This window comes from Vicugna pacos, chromosome 15 (assembly GCF_048564905.1).
Source record: "Vicugna pacos chromosome 15, VicPac4, whole genome shotgun sequence".
NCBI lineage: Eukaryota > Metazoa > Chordata > Mammalia > Artiodactyla > Camelidae > Vicugna > Vicugna pacos.
This window is the reverse complement of record NC_133001.1, coordinates 50,545,497-50,567,285: the sequence shown is the minus strand read 5'-3', so window position 1 is coordinate 50,567,285 and position 21,789 is coordinate 50,545,497. Positions and strand designations below refer to the sequence as shown.

Sequence of the window (21,789 nt, the reverse complement as noted above, 5' to 3'; positions counted from 1 at the left end):
AATGCATGCACATCCCCCCCGTCAGGGTCCCGGGCACCCCACACCCTGCCGTGGGGAAAAAAAGAAGTGGGAATTGTGGACAGAAAAATACCCGGGATAAGATCCTCACAGAAATCAACTACTGGGAAATGCGCCTTCCTCGTGAGACCACCACCGTCTAACACAACCCATGTTTCTAAGCCTAGCGTTCAAGCCCCTCCATAAACAGGTCTGTACTAATTGAGAACCATCCTTACAGAAACTCTCGGTTTAAGTCCAATGTGATTCACTGCATCTTGGTGCTCTGTGGCCCTGGTCTGCAGCCCGGACTTACCCCTCCGTGTACCTCCATCCTTTCTACCATCCGTCCAAGCCGGCACCAGCCTCACCTCCTCCATGAAGTCTTCTCTGATGCTCTTCTGATACCCAGCCCACACTGATCTCTCTTTTGTCTGAACTCACATAGCACTTTCTGTCTGCGCCACTCGGCACTTACTGCCCGTGGGTGGCTTCAACACTTTCTGACTGGACCCTTACACCAACCTCCTAACTGGTTACATCCTGCCTGGACTCCGTCCCCACGCTCTGCAGAAAGAGTTTTGTAAAGCGCACATCTGATGATGTGTGTCCCTCACTTAAAATTCCACAAGCACTTCCCACTACCTCTGAGATCGAGTCCAAATGCCGCAGCATGCTCCCGCCCCTCCCCGGGGCTGCCCACATTCAAGTCACATCAAAGGACTCCTGAGGTTGTGTAATGAGGTGGTACCAAAGGTGGGGCAGGAACCCAGCTGAGGGTTCTTCCTACAGTCCCAGACTCTCCTGGATCTAAAGCTGGACCACAGAGAAGATGACTAGGAGCAAATGGCACTGAACCGTGGCCAAGGTGAGAGAAATCCAGGCCAACTAAGTCCTTCGTCTTGATAAGCTTATACTGTAGTGACAACCAGCTAATCCAGCAAACAACCAGGTGGGAGAGCAGACATCTGCGGCTCAGACCTAAGAGAGTCCATGCTTTCTTCACAACAACAGTGATGAGGAGATCTTCACAGCAGTGGAAACTGAGGCTTGCAGAAGTCACGGTTCATATCTGGACTAACGCTCCAGCCAGGACCCTACCTCTATGGGCCAGAATGGTGCATCCCACAGCCCAGTGGCCATCACTAAGCTGCAGCTCCAAGCATCTCACACTCAGCACATCTGATGCTGAGAAATGGCGCTTACTTAGTTCCTGCCTAAGAGTTCATTCTGCACAGGAGAGCCTCTTGATGAGCTCCTGCTACCCTTTAGATGGAAAGATTGTGAAACTGGATGGCTGTTTAACAGAAGAGGGAGAAAATCCCACTCTAACTATTCCATACTTATCCAAAGAGTCAGTGGTCACACACCCTCACCAGGCTAGTGCCCCCCCCCACAGCACCTGACAGTAATAACTGTGTGCGTTTATGGGGGAAAGCGTGGAAAAACAGGGTGCAGCAGAGAGCAAGGCTCATATCTAGACAGAAGCGCATGTGGATCCAATGGCAGCCTGGAGCCAGCGGGCGCCAGATGCAATTACATGCATCTCTTCCCAACTTCATATTCGGTGAGGTCTTGTAATTAAAAATCAGCCATGTGGGAATGTTTACACCATGGAAATTGGCGAACACGCCTAATCAGGTCTGTTTTGTTTTTCTTTTTCCCCAGAGAGTCAGTTACTAAATATTTTCCAGCCATCATTCAACGGGTCCCATGAGAAGCCACTGAGTTGGGACAATAGGAGGTTTAAATTGTAGCCATAGCTCTGCCCTCAACTCACTGTTTGACTTGGGCAAGGTTTTTTCCCATCCTGGCCCTCAATTACCTTAACAGTAAAAGGGGAGCAAAAAAAAAAATCCTTGCTTTCACGACACACACCTATATAAAATAGGACCATGGATGTAAGGGCATTTTGATAAGTGTGAAGCTATGAGGACATGCTTGGCAATGTCTGTAGACATTTTTGGTTGTAACTGGAGGGTGTGTGGTGCTACTGGCATCTCATGTGTAGAGGCCAGGGAAGCTGCTAAACATCCTACTATGCACAGGAGACCCCCCCACAACACAGATTTGTTTTGTCCAAAATGTCAGTAGTACCAAACTTGAGAAACCCTGATCTAAAGATACTGGCCCACTCAAGTTCCCTGAACACATTAGCATCTGGGAGAAAAATAAAAGCAACTTGGGTCAGTTCGCAGGAACCCTGGAAGGCCGTTGGGTGCGGAACCTTGAAACATGTGCTATGGGGCAGCAGCGCAAGAACACGGCAGACTTCCTGCCCTAACGCAGTGCCCGGCACGCAGTAGGTGCTTGGCACGCAGTAGGTGCTTGACGATGGTTTGTGGGAAAAGCAAGTGAGTCTAGCTGGACCCATGACGTACTCTCTCGCAGGCCCACACTCCGTGTGTGCACAGCCCCCCACGGTGATTCCACGCAGAAGAATCTGACAGGCGGGATTTCGCCCTGTCTGGGAGGGAGATGGGAAGAAACGGTGTGAAATCGCAGCTCTGGAGACGCAGGTTAGACGCGTAACCACTAGCCTGGCCATCACAGCGGCAGCGGTCAGAAGAGCAGTTTTATTCAAGTCACTTTCTAATAGGAGTTGAAACATCTTGAAAGGTGAGGTTTTCAAACTCTCTCTGGGGAGGCAACTGTTAAAAACACACGGCAGGCAGCGCTGCTTTCCACACATTCAGAAACCACTTTTTGGAGACAATCCTTTTATCCCTGGTACCACTTGGGATTGAAAACGCATTCAGCACAAACCACCCAAAGCGGAAACGGCGCTGGTTAAGAAACACTCCAGGCACGGCGGCCACCACAGGGAAGAGAATCGGACCAGGCTGGCACAGCGCAGCCACTCACAAGGAAAAGATGACAACAGGCAACATGCTGACTGTCCTGGGGCCCAGGGGCCCCGAGTCAGCAGGGCTGTGGGGTGCAGCTTTGCCACAAGCCTTTCCTGGAAGTCCCCCTGTGGGACTCCCTGTTTCTCAAGAACCAGATGACAAGACAGGACCTCCCTCTGTGTCTCCCTGGCCAGACCCCATCTGACTCACGAAGCCCTTTCAAAAAAAGCCCAAGGGTTCAGAGCTAATTCTAGATTGTAGGACCCAGCCGGTCCTCAGGCCCTCGAAGTGCAAGCAGGATTACGAGGGTAATTTTGCCCTTCCTGGTCTATGAATGATGACTCACTTCACCAGAAATCTGACTGGCAGAATGCTGTAGCTGGAAGCCGCCTGAGCACCTGCCTCCCCCACCCCAACTTCGCTGATGCACGGGGGTTGTGGCCTGGGGGAGGGGCGGACTGCCCCGGTCCTGCTACAGAGTTTCTTTGACTCTCAGCCCAGTGCAGTTTTTTGAGTGCCCAGTGATCTTCTGGTTCAGATCTCTAAACCATAAACTCCAAGGATTGCTTGGAGCCCAGGAACAAGCTAGTTACAATCCAGACAGGCCTCGGGGCCACAGGATGGAAGGACAGCTACAGGGAAAGACATTTCAAACACGACCACTTGGTGAGAACCCGCTCCATCCTCGGCTCAAGCTGGCCCCTTCCATCCTCATCTCTCATTCATTCCTCACGTCCGTGACCTGGCAGCATGGGTCTTATTATCCCCACAGTGAAGATGAGGAAAACCAGGCTAAGAGAAATAAAGACGTGCACTGACGTCCAAACAGACCTAGTGAAGGGTTTTGATTCTGATGCTCTTGCCTTAAACAAACTCTTTTTTTAAAGTCCTAACATTCAAAACAACAATGCAATTTCTCCAGTAATGGCAAAATCATTTTGCTACATTATTAATAATCTCTTGAATTATCAGATTGCAAGCTTGACGTTTTTCACACTAATAATGGCCAGCAGTTCCAGGTGCGGTGCCAAGGGCCTGGGTCAGTGGAGACGAGAAATAAGATGGCCATCGTGATCTCCTCTTGGGGTCTGAATGCAGCCACACTCCTGAATGGCACACAGGACAGTCATAAAACCCTACCTGGTGGGTCGAACCCTTGTTCAGGGTGCATCCAGGCAGAGGGACAGCGATAAGGAAGAGGGGTCCCGCTGAGGCCCACCCTGCAACCTGTCACTAGCTTCTTGTATTTCTTCCTCTCTGGGGATGAAGATTCTGAGAACAAAGGACAGGTCCTCACCCATGCCATGAGCTCATAAGCTCCCAGAAAAGATAAATACATGAAACACCAATTAAAATACACAGTGTTTACCTTTCATTATTTGGCAGGGACAGGGTGAGGTTGCCAGGTTTATATTTTAAATCACATCTGTGTGTGTATGTGTGTGTGTGTGTGTGTGTACGTGTGTACATATACTACTCTAGTGGTAGTGACTTCTCCATCCTGGCTGTCAACGATTTCATCTCTAAAATGGGAGAAACATGATGCGCACTTCATATCCCCAAAGTGTTACAAGAATAAAGTGAGATCATTAATAAAAGGATTAGTAAAGATTAAAAATAAGATGAGAAGCCTATATGAGGAATTACCCCTGGCCTCTCTCCAGGCTAGATAATATGGAAATACGCATCTCAGAAGAATGAACTTGGGGGCAATCATGGCACACAGAGCAAAGGAGACCATCACTGCCTGATGCTACACCTGGGAACAACCTGTCCCGGGATCCTATGTTCAGAACTCACTTTCCAATTCACGGGACGGCTGTAAAGAGGCAAAAAAACAAACACCAAACATCCACCTTTCCTGTTTATCCAGTTAATGTTCCCAATTTCAAATTAAAGAATGATTCTCACACCCTGCTTAAATCCTAGGGAATACACAGGTGGGGAAAGCATATTTGCTGTTCAGATGGAATGGCGAGCTCTTTGCCATCAAGGGTGGGCAGAGAATGGCCCAGTGGATTTGTTTCTCCTGGGCCTCAGCCCTGGCTCTGGGATGTCTTTGACTCCTGCTGAAATCAGGCAAGACAAAGCGGAAGCAGGCTGCCAGCCCAAGTACCTGGAGTGTGGGGCCAGTGTCGCGGGATAAAAGCTTCCGTCAGAGGGGAATGTTTCCAACCGCTGCACAATTACCTTTATTAGCATAACATCTCATCGTGCATTTTGTAAAATGCTTTCCTTTTCCATTTCTGGAAGAATGCAAAACCAGAAATTGCTGCCACTGGGGGGAAAAAAAGTCTATAAAATTTAAACCATGGGGCATTTGTTCCAGACTCCAGGGTAATGATGTCTCTTGATATATAATTCATGGCAGCCTGAAAGCTTGGCCTACTTCTGACTTAGAGATCATATATTTTGGAGAAGTCGGGTAGGGGGAAGGACAAAAATCATTTATAAAGGGTTCTGCTGTACTTTGCCTTTTGAGTAAACCAGACGATATTTTGGACCACTCTTTTCCACCGGAAGGGCTTCCCTTAAAGAGCTTTTTTATTTTTTTCTCTCTTAAATTGAAGAGGCAGCATATCATCCAGTTTCAGTTTTATCTTCTGTAACACTAGATAAAAGACGAGGATGAACCCATCTGTTAACACATACAGGCTGCAAACTGTGTGAAAGCGCTCACAGCGCACACACCACACCACACACACACCACACCACACACCACCCCACACACACACCACCCCACACACACACCACCCCACACACACACACACACACACACTCCTTGCAAAAAGGGAGAAAAAATCCACACTTTTAAGAAATTTATCATCAGCAATGCCACCCAATGCCGACGAGATAGCAGCACTTCTATCCTTTTAAGGGCAGATTCAGGAGGAAGCCAGCCTCCCCACCAAGGCTGCTCCCCCGACGCTGCCACATGCATTGGGATCCTGCGACTGGCTGCAGGCCAGGCCCTTCCCCCACAGCCCGCGGTTCCAACCTTCCCGAAATCAGTCATGAGCCCCCTGGGCCCTTCACCTGCCACATCTCTGCCCACCCAAGCTGATCCTGAAGGAGTCGCAGAGCAAAGAGAGGGTTTCCATCCTCTGGCACAAAGGCCATGCTCCCCGGGGCTGGGTTTTCTGGGGAAAATGAGCAGGCAGGCTGCCTGGACCCCATCTGGGTCACTTGGCATTTCCTAGGCACTGCCGGTTGGGGAGGCGCTGTGGATCCCTCCCCAGGCTTTGAGAACTGCTTTTGCTTAATTACTGAAAACGCTGGATGCAATTGATCAGATCAGATGCAACTGATCAGAGCTGGGAGGCTGGAGATGACCTGCAGGGACCCTCACCAGAGCTCATGTGGCTCACATCGCCACCATTACCTCTTTCAAGTGGGCAGAGTGCGGGTGGAGAGTCCTGAAATGCAGAGTTCTTTTTGTTTCCTACACACAGAAACGGTGTGAATCACAGAGTTCCCAAAATAAACAAGCTTCATTTCATTAATGAGGTGAAGCTTGAGTGCTCCCAGTGCGGAAGAGGATGGGGGTGGAGGTGACAAGCATGGTCCACTGCATTGGAAGGGGCTTACGTGGCCTTCAGGGAGGGGCCCAGAGCCCCAGCTACGATCCACGCACCCTGCACTCTTGAGCACGGACTCCGCTTCTGCAGTGTCTCACGTCGCTCCCCCCTCCCCTCCCACTGCTGCTGCCCTAATTTAGGCCCTTATTATCTTTCAACTGGATGGTTTTGCACACGTGGCTGGCAACTCTTCCCAAAGCGGCAGAGCTATCACTGCGTCACCCCACGGCTCCAAAGCCTTAAATGATTTCTCCATTGACCAAGAAATAAAGCCCAGCGTCTCATTTCTAACGCCCTCTTCACCTGGCCAAAAGTCTAGCCTCACCTTCTTTTTCTCCTTCCCAGGCCCCACCCTCCAGCTCTGTGTCACCTTTCCGGCTGTTACACCTGCAGGCCCCTGCTCTTCTGTTCCCCTCTGTCTAGAAGAGTCTTCTCTCTACTTAACTCTATAACTGCAAACCCTATTCATCCTTCAAGACCAAATTCAAAGGCCTATCCAACTATGGTCTTAATCTTGACCCCCAAGGAAAATTCCTGTCCTCTGAGCTCCCATAATTTTCCCATCTCAATCTCCTTCTTTTGCTATGAGATCCTATAAGCGCTGCCTTACTCCTCAGGCTGTAAGACAGATGAGGGCAGAGGAATCCCCAACTGACTTGGCAGATTTATTCCATCTAGATCAGTGTTGAGACATAGGAGGTGCTCATTCACGTTACACAGGCACATCGTACACAGTGAGGATGGCTGCAAGATTGCAGACATGCAGCTAGTTCGTGGCGGCACAGCTATCCAAAGACACCAGATGAGTGTGGTGTCATTAAAGGAGCGTACCGTATGCAGAGGAGGCAGGCTGCGTGGGCTGGGGTCAGAGGTGGATGACCCTAATGGCCTCCACGATGAGAAATCTAATGGTCAACTTTCATCTTTCCTAGACTGTCAGCAATTGTGCACAACTGAGTCATCATCCCTTCTAGAAAGCCTTAAAATAACAGTCTTTTATTTTTCCTCCCACTTAATGTCTGCTCCTTCCCAGTCTCCTTGGCTGGTTCCTTCTCTCTCTTTCTTTTTTTTTAATCCCCAGAAGTCTTGACCTTGGCATTCCCTAGGACTCAGATCTTCAGTCTCTTCCCTATCAGGACTCATGCCTTTGGTGATCTCACCCGGTGTTATGGCTTTAATATCATCTCTATTTTGATACAAGTCTCAGATGCGTATTTCCAGCTTTCACCTCCCCCGGCTTGTGGTCACCACCGCCTGCTCAAAACCCACACTTGAAGTCTCAACTCAAACTTACCATGGCCCCAAACCGAACTCCCTATCTCTGCTCCCAATTCTGCTTCATCCACTTTCTTTCTCATCTCAGCTAATGACAATTCCATCCTTCCAGTTTCACAGGACAAGATTATTGAGTCATCTCAGCCTCCTCTTTATTTCACGTCCCACATCCAATCCTGCAGGAAATTCTTCTGGCCTTACCTTTCAGACACATCCAGCACGGATCCAAACGTATGCCCTTTACTCTGCTTCATTTTTTCTCCATGCTCTTTTGACCTTCTAAGAAACTACAAGGCAATAAATATTACTTTATTACCTTTTCCTATTATCACTAAAACTTTACTATCTGTTTTTTCTCACTAATGTGTCATATCCCCAGTGCCTAGAATTATGCATGGCACAAAGTAGGCATTCAATAAATATTTGTCAAATGCACGAATTACTTCAGCGGCTTAACAATAGATAGCATTTAGCCCCAGAGGAAGGCAGCTGAATGGCCTCTGCAGGCAGAGACACAGAGAAGCAAGGGCCTGGAGAGAGAACCTTCTCCAACATCTGAGGGTGCAACAGTGTTGCAAAAGCCTGCCTGCATGATGCAAAACCACCCAAGAAGCAGACCTGAGTCGTTTCCAGCTGGTCCAGACCAGCCAAGGAAGTTTTCAAGGGACTTCAGTGGACAACTACTTTTGTTTTGTGTGAAAAATAAATACAATCAAAGTGGAAATGAAACACGCAAAAGTTGGTAAATAAACGCCTAAACATCCCCTCTACAATTCTGTTTGCATTACACATTTTCCCTACTTTTTTTCCCCTAAAATATTACAAAGACGTTAGCCCTAGTTCTTTTTCCTGTCCACAGTCACCCACAGGCAGATACCCTGTAAGCAAGTGTTCAGAGCCAGGCCCGTGTCAGTCCCGCCCCCTGTCATACTTTCAGTGCCCACCCCGGCATAGTAACTGTTTCAGAATTATTTATTCAATGAATAAAAAATGAGTGAATGCCTTCTGATTGTCTCCTGCCAAGACCAGTTCCACGATGTAAAAATATATTCTGAGGAAGAACTCTCCACCAGAATTGTCCTCACGGCTGAAAATACATCAACCCTCACTCCCCCTGCCCCCCGGCACCTAAACAGCGCCTGGTTTCCAGCAGACATTCGAGCAGGATTTGATGGCTGAAAGTCAAGTTCATCTACACGCAGACCTGGATGTGGGAAAGGGCGCTGAGGTACATCCCTCTTCTTTACCCTGAGCCAGCATCTCAGCATTTCTACTCTGCTGCTGGGATTCGATCCGGGGCAGAGAGTTAACGTGGGGCAGAGTAGAGCACCCCGCTCAGTCATGGTGTCCACCTGGCCGTCCAGGGAGGTCACGACTGGGATCCGAAGGGCTCATCTCTAAAATCAGGCCTTTCAGTGGATGCGCTGAGTCACAGAAGCCTCAGCGTTTGCATCCACAGAAAAGGGAATTATCACACCGGTGGGCCACACGAGGACTGGGAAGACCCTTTGAAGACTGACCTCACCGAGTTCTAGCTTGGCTGATCACATCTTCTCCCGGCACGCCCTGCCGTGTCCCCAGGGAGACGTGCGACGTGCCACGTGCCACGTCCCCAGGGAGAGCGTGCTCTCCAAGATGCATCTGTCGAGCAGGCGTGGTGGCTTCTGTTGTTATCAGACGCTTCCTCTAGGCGTGTTTTCTTCACAGATGTCTGTGAAGATACTTGCCACTAACCGAACTCAGAAGCATGACTTGGGGCTTTCGGGCTCTGATCAGAGTCAGGAATGCATGGGGCTGGGGAAGTAACATCCTTGGAGGCCACACTTCGATAATCACATGGCAGATGAATCCAGCATCACTGTAAATGCTTTCTTCCACCTTTGGGGGGTCTTCAACTTGGAAAGGGGTCAATTACTGCCATGGGAAATAAGAGAAAAGTAGGGCAGAAAAATAAAGCAGGATGTTCCCAGCCTTGCTGCCCACACACACACAGAGCCACGACCACGAAGCCTCCTGGAGGCCCGCGGCTGGCTGGATTTCCCCCATAAATGCAAGACTTATCAAGGAAACTGATTATTGGCAAAATGAAAAAGCACGAATTCCCATTTTCGTTGTGGCAGAAATCAGGGGAGAAAGGCTGAGGACAGGCAGAAGATTCTCGCATCTGAAAGTCATATTTCACTCGACTGCAGATGTTCTGGGGACAACTGGCAGGCGAGCAGGACACATCCATGAGAACCAACATTCTTTTCATTTTTTTCCCAACACGAGGGTAATTTGATGGCCACTAGCAAAAACCACACATCCTTATGTCCCACATTTATTAGCCTCTAAATTAATGAACCCTGCCCCCTTCTTGGCTTGTATATTTATTCAACAGACATTAGTTAAGGGGAGCAGGGATGTATCCTGGGTGGTACAAAGGGGATGGGGTTTGGAGCCCAGAGATCTTGGCTTCAACTAAAACACTCTTGAATAGGGACCTCCCTCTAGAGTCTCAGTTTCCTCATCTAGTGAAACAGAGCTCGCATGCCACGCCCACCTGGCAAGACTGTTGAAGGTCAAAGGAGCTCCTATATCACAGACCCACTGCAGCATCTGACACGCAGCAGGCCCTCAGACAGAGTTCAGAGTTCTGAACTGACTACCTATTAAGTAAAGGGCACTCTGCTACATGCATCACACGTAGTTCTAATTTCAAAGTGGTCATGTTATTGGAAAGGGAGACGGAATGCCTTCACCTACGACTCTGACGTAAGGTAGAAAGCAGCCGAAGCGCGAAGACGTCACAAAGAAAATGTTCCTGAGGGTCACACAAGGCAGAGATGATTTACAGCCAGGGACACTTGGGAATGCTTCCGGGAAGAAGGGATACTTGACACAGGAGGATGCCACAGTTTATTTAAAAGGATAGGGATGGATGATTATTTATTTAGACTTTAATACGTAGGAAAAGTCCAAGCCATTATGCTTGGCAGTTTGGAGGGTTTAAGAAAAGAAAGCGAAGATGACAAAGACCCCGTGCCTAGGTAATTTATAGCCCAGTTGGGAAGTGGTCACGTGTGTATATACAGACACACACATGAGTCAGCTGTCCCTGACAATGTGTAACAAATGGCCGATGAATAATTCAGAAACCTGGAGTGGCTACAATGGGAAGGCAGCCACACAGTGCAACCACAAGTGTGCAGGATGGTCTCAAGCAGTAACCAGGAAGCTCTGTTTTTCCCGCCCTGGGTGTCAGTAAAACAGATCCGACCACGTGGTAAAGATGCGCTCATTTACACCCTTGGTCTGGGGGACGGCTGAGGGGGTCAGGGTGGCCAGGCCACAAGCAGCTTCACCCGTGTCCTCTGCGCACTGTACAAAGATGACCAGTTTCCATGTGGCCAGGACATAAGACATGTTGAAAATCCCTAGTCCAGATGATCTCAAAGGACCCTGCTTGTTCGGTCCACCCATGAAGCAGAGCTCGAGGCTGCCCTGAGAGCGGAGAGGGTTTGCACTGGCTGAACGCGGAGTCTGGGAGGTCCAGCGAAGCCGGTCCACGCGAGGGGCGCCCGGGCTCCGGGCACTGCCAGACGCAAGCAGGCACACGCAGGGCTGAAGCCTCCCTACTTCACGTTCTGGTTTCTGTAACTGTTATATTAGTAAAGGCGGTCTCTGTGAGGGTTAATACCGTGTGTCAGCGTGCTGGACTACGAGGTGCCCAGGTACCTGGTTGAACACTTTTCTGGGTGGGTGTGTCTGAGAGGCTGTTTCTGGGTGAGATGAACACCTGAAATACAGGCTGAGCAAAGCGGAGCTCCCCTCCCCGATGTGAGTGGGCCTGGCACAGTCCCTCCAAGGCCTGGAGAGAACGCAGGCTGAGCAAAGGGGAAGTCACGCTCTCTGTCTGACTGTCTCCAAGCCGGCATGTCACTTTCTCCTGCCTTCGGATTCGAACCATCTACTCCCCTGGTTCTCAGGCCTTTCGATACAAACTAAAGTTACACATCAGCTCTTCTGGGCCTCCAGCCTGCAGACTGCAGGTCTGGGACTCCTCAGAGATACATATGTCTGTATATCTGTCTGAACAAACGTATATGTCCTGTTGGTCCTGTTTCTCGGTAGAACCCACACTAATACATACCAGCTAACAGGGGATGCATTAACTTGCTCAAGAAATGAACTTACACCTAGTACAACCTGCTTTCCAAAAAGATGTCTGACAGTCCTGAACTGTGTGAATGCAAATTAGGGGCTAGAAACCGAGCCTTCCTGTATCATCACAGTGGATATGGGGCAGACAGTGAATAAGTATATTCAAATACTAAATAATCAACACATGTCTAAATTGTATTTTTTTTAATATAAGTAGAGTCAGTTTACAAGGTTGTGCCAGTTTCTGGTGTACAGCACAATAGCTCAGTCATACATTCACATACTTAAATTTGAAGCCGGCCTGGGATATGCCCTGAAATCCAAAAGACCTGGTTGAAACACTGGTTTTGACATCTGTGAGCTGCCTGATTGCAGACACACGAGGACCTCAGTCTCTCACCTGTGCCACCGCTACCTGGGCCTCTTGCCAAGTTACTAAAGGGATAAAGGGATGAGACGCAGCTCGGAGCTTAGTGCACAGCAGGGGTCCAGTCACTGTCAACTTCCTGTCTCCCTGTGGAGAACCCATTCTACAAGGCTCTGAAGATACAGTCCGGCCTCCCCGTCGGCCCTTCCCTCTCCCGGCTTCATTTACTCCCCCAGACAGACTCTCCTCTTCGGTCTTTGATCAGCAAAGCATGCTGTCCTCGGGGTCACCCCCCTTCTCTTCCCCCTGCCTGTACCATCCACGCTCTTCCAGCAGATGTGGACGTGCCTCCCCTCCCCCTCTTTCAGGGGTCTGCTCACCAGACTGCCTTCTCCGAACCACCCACATAAACATGAACCTCTTTCCCCTCTCCTTCCTTTGCCAAGCTTTACTGAGGGGATGAGGTACGGTCATCACAGTTCCACTGCCCCTGCCCACGCGCAGACATGCAAAGCCAAGCCGTCCAGTCTTGGGTAGAGGCTGACGACAGGGAGCGGGTGGGAGCAACTCACCCACTGGGGAGCCCGGGCGGGATGAACCCTGCATTCTCCTCCCTCTCCACGCCACTGCACGGCTGGGCAGAGGGCGCCCTCCCCCCCAGGGGATCACCTCTTCTGACCACTAGGACCAGCCTCACACAAACACTTTGAGCCACACAGGAAAGGTTTTCATAAATGCACCTTCTCGCCCACTTTGGCCCAAGCAGCTGGGGAGAGAAAGTGGCCTCAGAAAGCTTGGCCACGGGACAGTCACAGGGACATTGTGCATCGTCTCACAACTGACCGCGATCCTATGTGATGGCAAGAACACACGCTCTGAGTCAGTCTTTGGGGTTCAAGTCCTGGCCCCTCCATTTACTAGCTATTGTAACCTGGGCCAAGGGCTCAGATGAGCCCCTGGGCCTTAGTTTCCTTGCCCATAAAATGGGCATAAATCATAAGGTATGATTTCTAGGACTGTGGTGAAGAGTAACACAGGTGGGAATCCCCCTGACCATCAGTGTCCTTGTGCCCTTGAATGACACACAGAACGCCTCCCCCAGTTAGTGCCAGCAGAGAGGGAAAGAGTTAAATGTAAGTAAGACCTATATTTTCCCCATTGTTACTAAAACACAGCAGTCTCAATCAGCTGTTTTGTCTGGCTAAAACCTGTCCATGCTGGTGACGAAACGGTTAGATGTTGCAGTGGATTTTGAAATTCCTGGACGCTCAGGATGGCATTATTTAAATTAAAGACGTTAGAGAAACGGTACATCTCAATGGCAGAATAAAAAGAACAACATTCTATTATTTGTGAGCTCAAAATGCAGTTTACGCTGGCCTCTTGGGAGTGGTCTACTCAAGGTCTTAGGGGGAACAAGATGACGGTTTGCAAGGCCCCGCAGAGGACGTTACACGCATAGGAGACGCCTCCTACCAGGTGGGGCGCTCACCTGCACTGTGACCAGCACCCGGGGCCCCCGTCAGCCCTCTTGCCCGAGACTGGCTCTGAGCCTGTTTCCCGAGCCACATGTCACACCTGGAGGCCCCACACCTTCCACAGGCTGGCCAGGCACGACTTGACCTGGCCTTCAGAGAGACACAATCAGAGGCCCTGGACAAAGATGGACAACGTCCCTGTGACTGTCCCGTGTGCCTCAAAGGAGCATTGCTTTGGGAAGCTGCTGCCTGAGTCACCACCACAGCAGGGCAAGCCCCCTGACAGCCTAGGCTCAGGTACAGCAGGGACAAGGACCCTGGAGAATTTTTCAGTGTCTGCACTGGGTCAGGAGACTGTTTGGAACCGGAGCATGCCACATCCCTTCCTCCTCACCGTCCATGAAATCCCATACCCCGGCCTCCATCCAAAGCCTCATTGCTACCTTTGCTCCCCCTTCTCAAAGACCAGTGACACTGCTGCTCTCTGCCTGCCACTCTTCCTTCTGTACCCGGGTTTGGTCAAGGTTGAAAACTAAAAAAGATCGTGGGTGCACTGAGCACTTTGTGTCAAGCAGGGCTCCGAATGCTCTGCATGCATCACCCTGTTAAATCGTCACAGCACCCCCAAGACAAAGATGCAGTTATTAGCATCTATATTTGGCAGATGTGAAAAATGAGGCCCAGAGAGGTTGCGTAACTAGCCCTAGGTCACACAGCTGGGGAGGGGAGGAGTGATGGGCCACATCCCCTGCTTGACCTTTGGCCCTGCCCTCAGATCTTGACGCCTTGGTTTTCGTCCCTCTAAATTTAGCAGACTACCGTGGCTCCCAGCAAGACAGGAAGGTACAATAGCAACAAAAGATAGGAATAATAAGTGTTCTGGAAAGCCGCAAAGAGAGACGCAACAATGGTCAAAAGTGCAGCGAAGACTGTCCCTCACAAGGGCAGCGACCATCAACCATGCTGGGGACCTCGGGTTACGCTTGCTCGCACACTGAGAGTTCTTTGATGTCATGGTGTGAGTTCCACCATAAGGGAAAAAGAGTCTTCAGAGATGTGATTATATTTGGGTTTAAGAATACACTGATAAACCTGTTCTCCTAGCACACAGTTAAAATACACACTTTGCCGAACGTTCTCATCTGAAATAGACTGGAAACCTTAAGTCTGTTTGACTCTCGGGTTCCCGGAGTTTTGGAGCAGCTGTGACCTCGTGTACTTAATTCAAAACAGCTAGTACACATCAAATATCTACTATTTTCCAGGCACTGTGCTAGGTTTTACTCCTCACGTATAAGGGTAAATGACTCAAAATGTCTTCCATGCTGGAAAGGCTACATTCTAGCATAGCTGAATGTTGGCTCATCCTGTGCAGTCCAGTTGACTTATATATCAACACCAGATATGAGCTCAGTTCCTACTATGCCATCAAATATTATTTCACTAAGAACATAACATTCATATCCTGTTTAATAGGTCTACAGTGTATGGGTTGTAAAAAGAAGATACAGTCTTTCTGGCTGCCATGTGATTTGCTTGTACCATGTCCCTTCTCACAGGATGAGAACACAGTTGATATGGAACTTGGCCATTTGCCCTGTTTAGCAAATGGAATGTGAGGAGAATAAAGCAGAAGCTTCAAAAAGCATCTCAAGCGTCTGCCTCGCTGACTCTCTTCCCTGTCGTGAGGAAGACACATTCCAGGAGGCAGCAGCCCCTTCAGCCCATGTCTCAGAATAAGAAATGTGGGGCAGCACCACGGATGCCAACCTGCAGCCCCTGACGTGTGACATAAGTGAGACACTTGTGGCTACACTTGACACTAAGCACTGAAATTTGGGGCTTATTTCTTACTGCAGCAACACTGACTGATACACCACCGGATGCTGTATTAAGTCATTTCATATTCGCAGGTATTAAGTTGAGGTCATCAAAGAAGGACCCACATCCATTCTATGAAGGAGGCCCCGAGGGCCTAAGAGTGGTGAAGTGATGGCCCAAAATCAAATGGCCAAGAGATGAACAAAACTGTATACTTTATCACAGCCTAGTGTGATTGAAAACAAGATGGTCTCATCTTTGGTGTAAAAATCTCATTTGCAAACCACGGACTGATGAACATACCAGCCAATCATAAAGATTTCATTGATCTCTGGTCGGTTCCTGATACCAGGGAATAATGGAGTCAAAGAAGATGAGAAAATACAATAAAAGAGATGAAGTGCTTCCATCTGCATTGAACTGAATGGGCTGCGAGCCTCAGCTCTCGTGGCTGAGAGGCGTTCTCTGGCCGCAGGAAGGCTTCCTGAGCTGGACAGCATGACAAATGTCCCCTGAGTGCCCATCACAGGCCTGGGGCCGGCACTGGGAATGGTGTGTTATTTCACCAGGAAATTCAAACATAAAGAGACCCTGACCTTAAAACCGAGTCAGGGACGTAGTCATCCAGGACAGAGGCTCACAGGATCTGAAAAGAGTGACTAATGCACTTGTCTTGTTCCCATTGTTTTAACCTCAAATCCTAGTGTTCTTTGTCTCAGCTTTATTCTCGACTTTCTCTCTTACTTTCACTTTTTTTAAAAAGCTCCTTTCAATGGGAATGGGTGAGTCACCTTGATCATTTATTTAGACACACTGCAGGCTCCGTCGGCGCTCTGCCCCGCTTGCTGACGTACGAGGCGCACGGTCTCCACTCTGCAGCGGCTGATCTGCTCACCAGAAAGCCCCATTTTCAGCAGCTATTTTGGGGTGGGAGGGGGCTGACAGAGCTGGCATCCTGCCTGCTGCTTTTGTTGGTTTCCTACCCTGACCCCAGCAGGCCGACTTCTGACACCTCCCTCCCCCGTTTACCCACAGGTGCCGTTTTCACATATCACCCCCGGCCTTTCACAGCCTGAGCCACAATCTTGGCCTTTTTTCTTCCATTAGTGTAATTTCCACCAAAAAAACAATCGGCCCCATGGTGTATAGGTAAACACAGACACGTGTGCGTTTGTAGAGCATTGCACTGAACTGCAGAAAGCAGGCGCTAATAAGAAGTCAGGAAAAGCAATTCTGAAAGCTGGAAGAAAGCCCAAATAGGCAGTCAGAGGCACACAGGAGAAGCAACGTTTGAGAAGGATGGGAGTCGTGAACAAAGGTTAGACTTCACCCAAGCCTCTCACAGGTCCCGCGTTGTTATCAGAGGTCCCTCGTGGGCATGTTAGTAACACCCTGCAATGTGTACAGAGCTTTTTAACTTGTTTTCAAAGCTTGTAACGTTCCTAATATCCCTGGGGGAGGGAAGCCTGCAGGACCAAAGGTCAAGTCCAACAGTGGGAGAAGAGATGAAGGCCCGGAAAGGCCGTCACTTGCCTTACACAGATCATTGGCAGGTACAGAAGTAACTCTCCATTCTTCTTTTTTTCCCTACTTCTTTTTTTTTTTGGCAAGGGTACTTCTAGATACAAAACATGGTTTCCTAGTATGACAAATGATTATACATTTTATTTCTTTTTTGTAACAAAGGATCTAGGCAACCCTAAAAACTTTGTGTATAGTCAGGAAAATGCTGGAGGTACACAGACTCACATGCAAAAACTTGCTACTTTAAAAAATTCATATACATACCACCTTTTTTTAATATCAGGTATTGTGGCTTTCTGTCTCCCCACCTTTGAATATCTGCCACGTACATTTGAAGCCAAGTCATTCAAGTGATCTTATCCCACGTTCTTTGAAGGATGGTTTTTCTAGCAAGGCCCACAAAAGCTGTGTTGATCCTCTGTGTCCACACAAGCACCTAGCACGGTGCCTGCACACTTCCGTCGGCAAAAAGGAGTTGTTGAATAATTTACAAGACTCATCTTTCCTTTTCCCCATTTTTATTTTTAAACAAAACCACCACCTGACACACCAGCAGGAAAGGAATCCCTTCCCTCCCAATTGTCACTAATGGCCACTCCATACTAGAACTATGTCACACTCACTTTGACACACACATACCTCGGGCTGGACACCCAATTTCACCCAATTGTGCCTGGGTGGAATTCCCTAATGGCTCTCCAAAGACTTCAGAAGGTCCTCCAGCTTCCGCGTCCACTAATTGCTCTCCCTCCTCTCCGACTATTGGACCAACTGCTCTGAGCTGGGACAAACTGTTCTAAGTCTCCATTTGTCCCGAGGATGCAGGATTCAGATTGGGAGCGGATATGAAGGTGGGAGCTGACAGCCATGGGAGCGCCTGACCCCATGGTGTCCCGGGAGGGCCTCTGCACAGCCCTCCTCTCTCCCGACTTTAGCTGCATCTCCTAAGCTCTTTCTTTGCCTCCGAAGCAGCCCGGGCCTCTCAGAGACCAGCGTTCAGCTCCGTGAGGGAAACTCCCCACCAGGGAAAACGCTCTTTTCTTTCCTGAAAGGTCTCCAGAGACAAGGCCTTCCAGGTCCCCGGGGCCCCCCCAGCTACCCTGAGTCAGCACAGCAGGGAGTGGAAAGTCCTGGCTGGGCTCCTGACACGCTTTGAGGGTTTCTCGAGAGCCTCCCTGCTCCAGCCTGTGGTCGCCCTTTTGTAAACAGCAGTCCCGGCAGGGATCCGAGGAGCGCTGCTAATCCCCAGGGATTTCTCGTGCAGCCCTCTTCCTCCGGACTCCAGTTAACACTCTCCTCCCCACGACTTCCACTCCCAGCTTGGTTCTGGGGCCTTATTCTTTCCCTGGCAACCCTCAGATGGTTGTCCAAAAAGGAATTGGCTAATTGGAGTTTAGAAGTGTGGTATGCCTTCAAAATTCCCATTTTTATCAAAAGAATTGTAAATAACTTTTCATTAGACTCCTTGGCCTTAAGAGGGGAAAAAAAAGAAAAAAAGAGGGCAGAATTATCATAAATGCTGCCTCTCCCTCCACCCCAGGCTTGGCGCTAGGTGCTTGGGATGTGAAAACTATGGGTACTTGAGGCCTTTGGTCCACGGTGCACAGGCCAGTGTGGGGACAGACCAGTGGGAAAGGAGGCTGCAAAGATACAGCCAAGGGTCTTAGTCGGAGGGAGCCTCAGGAGAGAACCGAAATCACCAGCCAGTCCCTGGCTGTCTCCCTAACCTCCTCTCCTGCCACTTGTCCACCCTGCCACAGCCCCCGGCCTCTGTGCTGTCCCTGTTACGCCGGGTACATGCCACCCCAGGTTTTGCACTTGCTGACTCTCCGCCTAGAACACGTTTCCCCAAACTAGCTGCGTGGTTCACTCCTTCTCCCTCCCTCCAGCCTTCCTTCCCAACTTTAAATAGCAACACTTCCCCACCCCAGTTCCCCTGCCCACCTTACTCCACACACCCATCTTTGCTTCATTTTCTTTCATGAACATGGGACCAGCTAATGCAAGATCCATTTTACCTGTTGATATGTTTATGGCCCATCTTTCTCCAATAGCATATCAGCTCCATGGGGGCAGGGGTTTTGTGTGTTTGGTTCACTGCTGAAGCTGCAAATACAGACCCAGAGAAGTACCCGACTCACTGTAGGGGCTCAATAAATGAGCTGAGCAAGTGGATGGATGACGGATGGATGGATGGATGGATGGATGGATGAACTTGGTGAGCACTTGGGGGAGGTTTCCAGGAGAATGAAATACCAGATGTGAATCTCAAAGAATCTGTTCGGGTAAAGAAAGAGCATCTTGGAAACAGCAGGCGGAACTCATGTGTGATCTTGGGTAAATCACATCACCGTGTTCTCTTCTGTAATATGAAGTTAATGCATAATATTGGCAAGTCTGCACTGAGCCAGGAAACTAGAAGAGGAGTCCGAGCCAGCTCAGATGAGCCAAGGACGGCACAGGCTGATGCAAGATGGGAAAAGACAAGAGGAAACAAGCCACACACAACCACCAGATCGGGCTCTAACGGCAGCAGACGGAGGCTGAGGAAGCCAGGCACCGTGAGGGTGAGAGTCGGGGGGTCAGTTGGACTAGATTTCATGATTCAACAAGGGGATGCTCTGGTCCTAAACGAAAGGCCACATCCCAAGCCCCTACAGCACCGTATTCTGAATCCTTAATTCACAAAGCAAGCCACAACCTCCCGTATGTCATCTGTCTTTGGGTAAATAATTGAATTTCCCTGAGTTTTGACCTCTATAAAATGAAGTCCACCACTTCTTCTCCCATTAAATGACTCATGAAAGTTTCTAGAACAGTGTCTGGCACTTGAGGAGTGAATGGAAAAGTCTGTTACGTGGAAATCTATCATTTGCATGAAGTTTACATGAAGGTAGAGAGAGACATGGGACTCAACTCCGGAAGGAGGCAAAGGGCTCCAGCTGGGATGTATTTTCTGAGGCTTAAGCAGAACTGCGGCAGGAAAAAAAGATTTTCTTTTCCTAAAAAAATAAAATAAAACGGTGCCCTGGAAGCAGGGTGGACTGAGTGGTGTGGGAAAGTGCAGGATTTGAGAGCCAGGCAGACTTGGATCAAAACCGTGGTGCCCCATTTTCCAACCTATGTCTTAAAGCAAGTTTTTAAAACTGTCTTAGCTTCAGTCTTTCTCTGCGAAAGAGACAGAAATATATCTACCATGCCAGGCCGTCTGTAGGGTGAGAAATATATACAAACAGACAAGCAAAAGAGAATGAAGATGATAATCATGGTTCTTAGCATAATTTAAAATGTGGCATACTTTGAAAAATGAGGGGCCATGTCGGTATGGTTAACCTATAAATAGCTAGGGATAAAAAATAACTCTTGTGCATATGTGATGACATATCAAGCATACTGGTGCTATTTTAGCTGATACGCGCGACTCAAATCTTTTTCTGAATTTGAGGTGGAACAGATAAATTTGCACAACCCACAGCCCTACCCGCAGGTTACTGAGTGGACAGTGTGAACGGGAAGCGGGTGTTGGGGCCTGGACACAGAGGGGTTCTAAAGGGAGGGGAAAGCAGAGGACACACACACAGCATTTCATCTCAGACACACCGGCTTGAACTTCCACACTCACCCCCAGTCTTGTGGGAGGAAACCCCTGAATCGAACCCACGAGGAGGAAGGTTCTGGGCTACTGAAACTGCAGGCCAAGGAACTGAGGCACAGAGAGAGAAAGGATGACAAAAGGGGGGGGGTTGGTGGGAGACTTCAACCCCCAGGGGACTCCCTGGACGGTGCTCTCTCCACCACCCACCCTGAGAGGTCTTCCTGATCCTCAGATGCTTAGTAAGCAAACTGCAAAAATCCTTAACCCCCGCCTCCCCCCCTTCCTCCTCCTCCCTCACGTCCAGCCTCCCCGCTCTGCTGAGCCCTGCCTGGGCCTGGCCTGGAAGAGCCTGGACCAGGAGACCGGGGACCACCAGGTCACAGGGCGAAGGCAGCTGCAGCGTCTCTTCTGTGTTTCTCTTTCCCCTTCCCTTCCTTGTCTCTTGCATAACCTTTTCTTATCTTCCCCCAACCAGTTACTAAATGAAACTGAACATATTCCTAGGACTTTTTTTTTAAAAAACCCATATCAGGTTTTTCTCCTGTTTTTATTTTTAAAGTAGCATGGGCAAACGATTTGAGTCTTTTCAAATATGTATCAAATAAGCTCTGACTGGGGTCCAGGTTGCCAAAGCAGAAGGATTCGGTCTTTCTCCCTCAGAAAACATCATTTCGTTGCTTCCTGCCAGTTAAGCTCAGAGCTGCCATGCTCAGTGGTCACTGGTCCCTGAAAGACAAAAGGTCCCTCAGCCCCGTGGGAGACCCTCAGTGGTCAGTTTCATTTGTGAGTTACACAAAGGCCAGGGGTCAGGCTGAAATGGAGCCCTGCCCAGAGGCCTTGACCCTGGCCTTGGCAGCACCGCCCAGGATCTGAAAGGACCCCTGAATACACACAGTCACACATAATCCACTCACACACATACCTATGCACATTCACATACACAGAACACACTGCACACACACTCACACACACTCACACAGACCAGCCACTCACACTCACATGCTCACACACAGAAGTCCAGGCTTCTCGAATTTCTAAGGACCAGTCACCCCCAGAGGGACCCTCATCTCAGTGTGCCCCAGTGTCAACCACATTTACAGCTGCCTGGCGGCTCCCACAGTCTGTGCAAACTGCAGGACTTCAGGATCCTAAAATTCAAGGT

General features: G+C 49.4%; 1 protein-coding gene across 4 annotated transcripts in view; it reads right to left on the bottom strand.

Moving 5' to 3' along the window:
• The window catches only part of CYRIA (CYFIP related Rac1 interactor A), a 93,522-nt gene that overhangs the window by 61,111 nt on the left and 10,622 nt on the right, over positions 1 to 21,789 (bottom strand). The window lies entirely within an intron of this gene.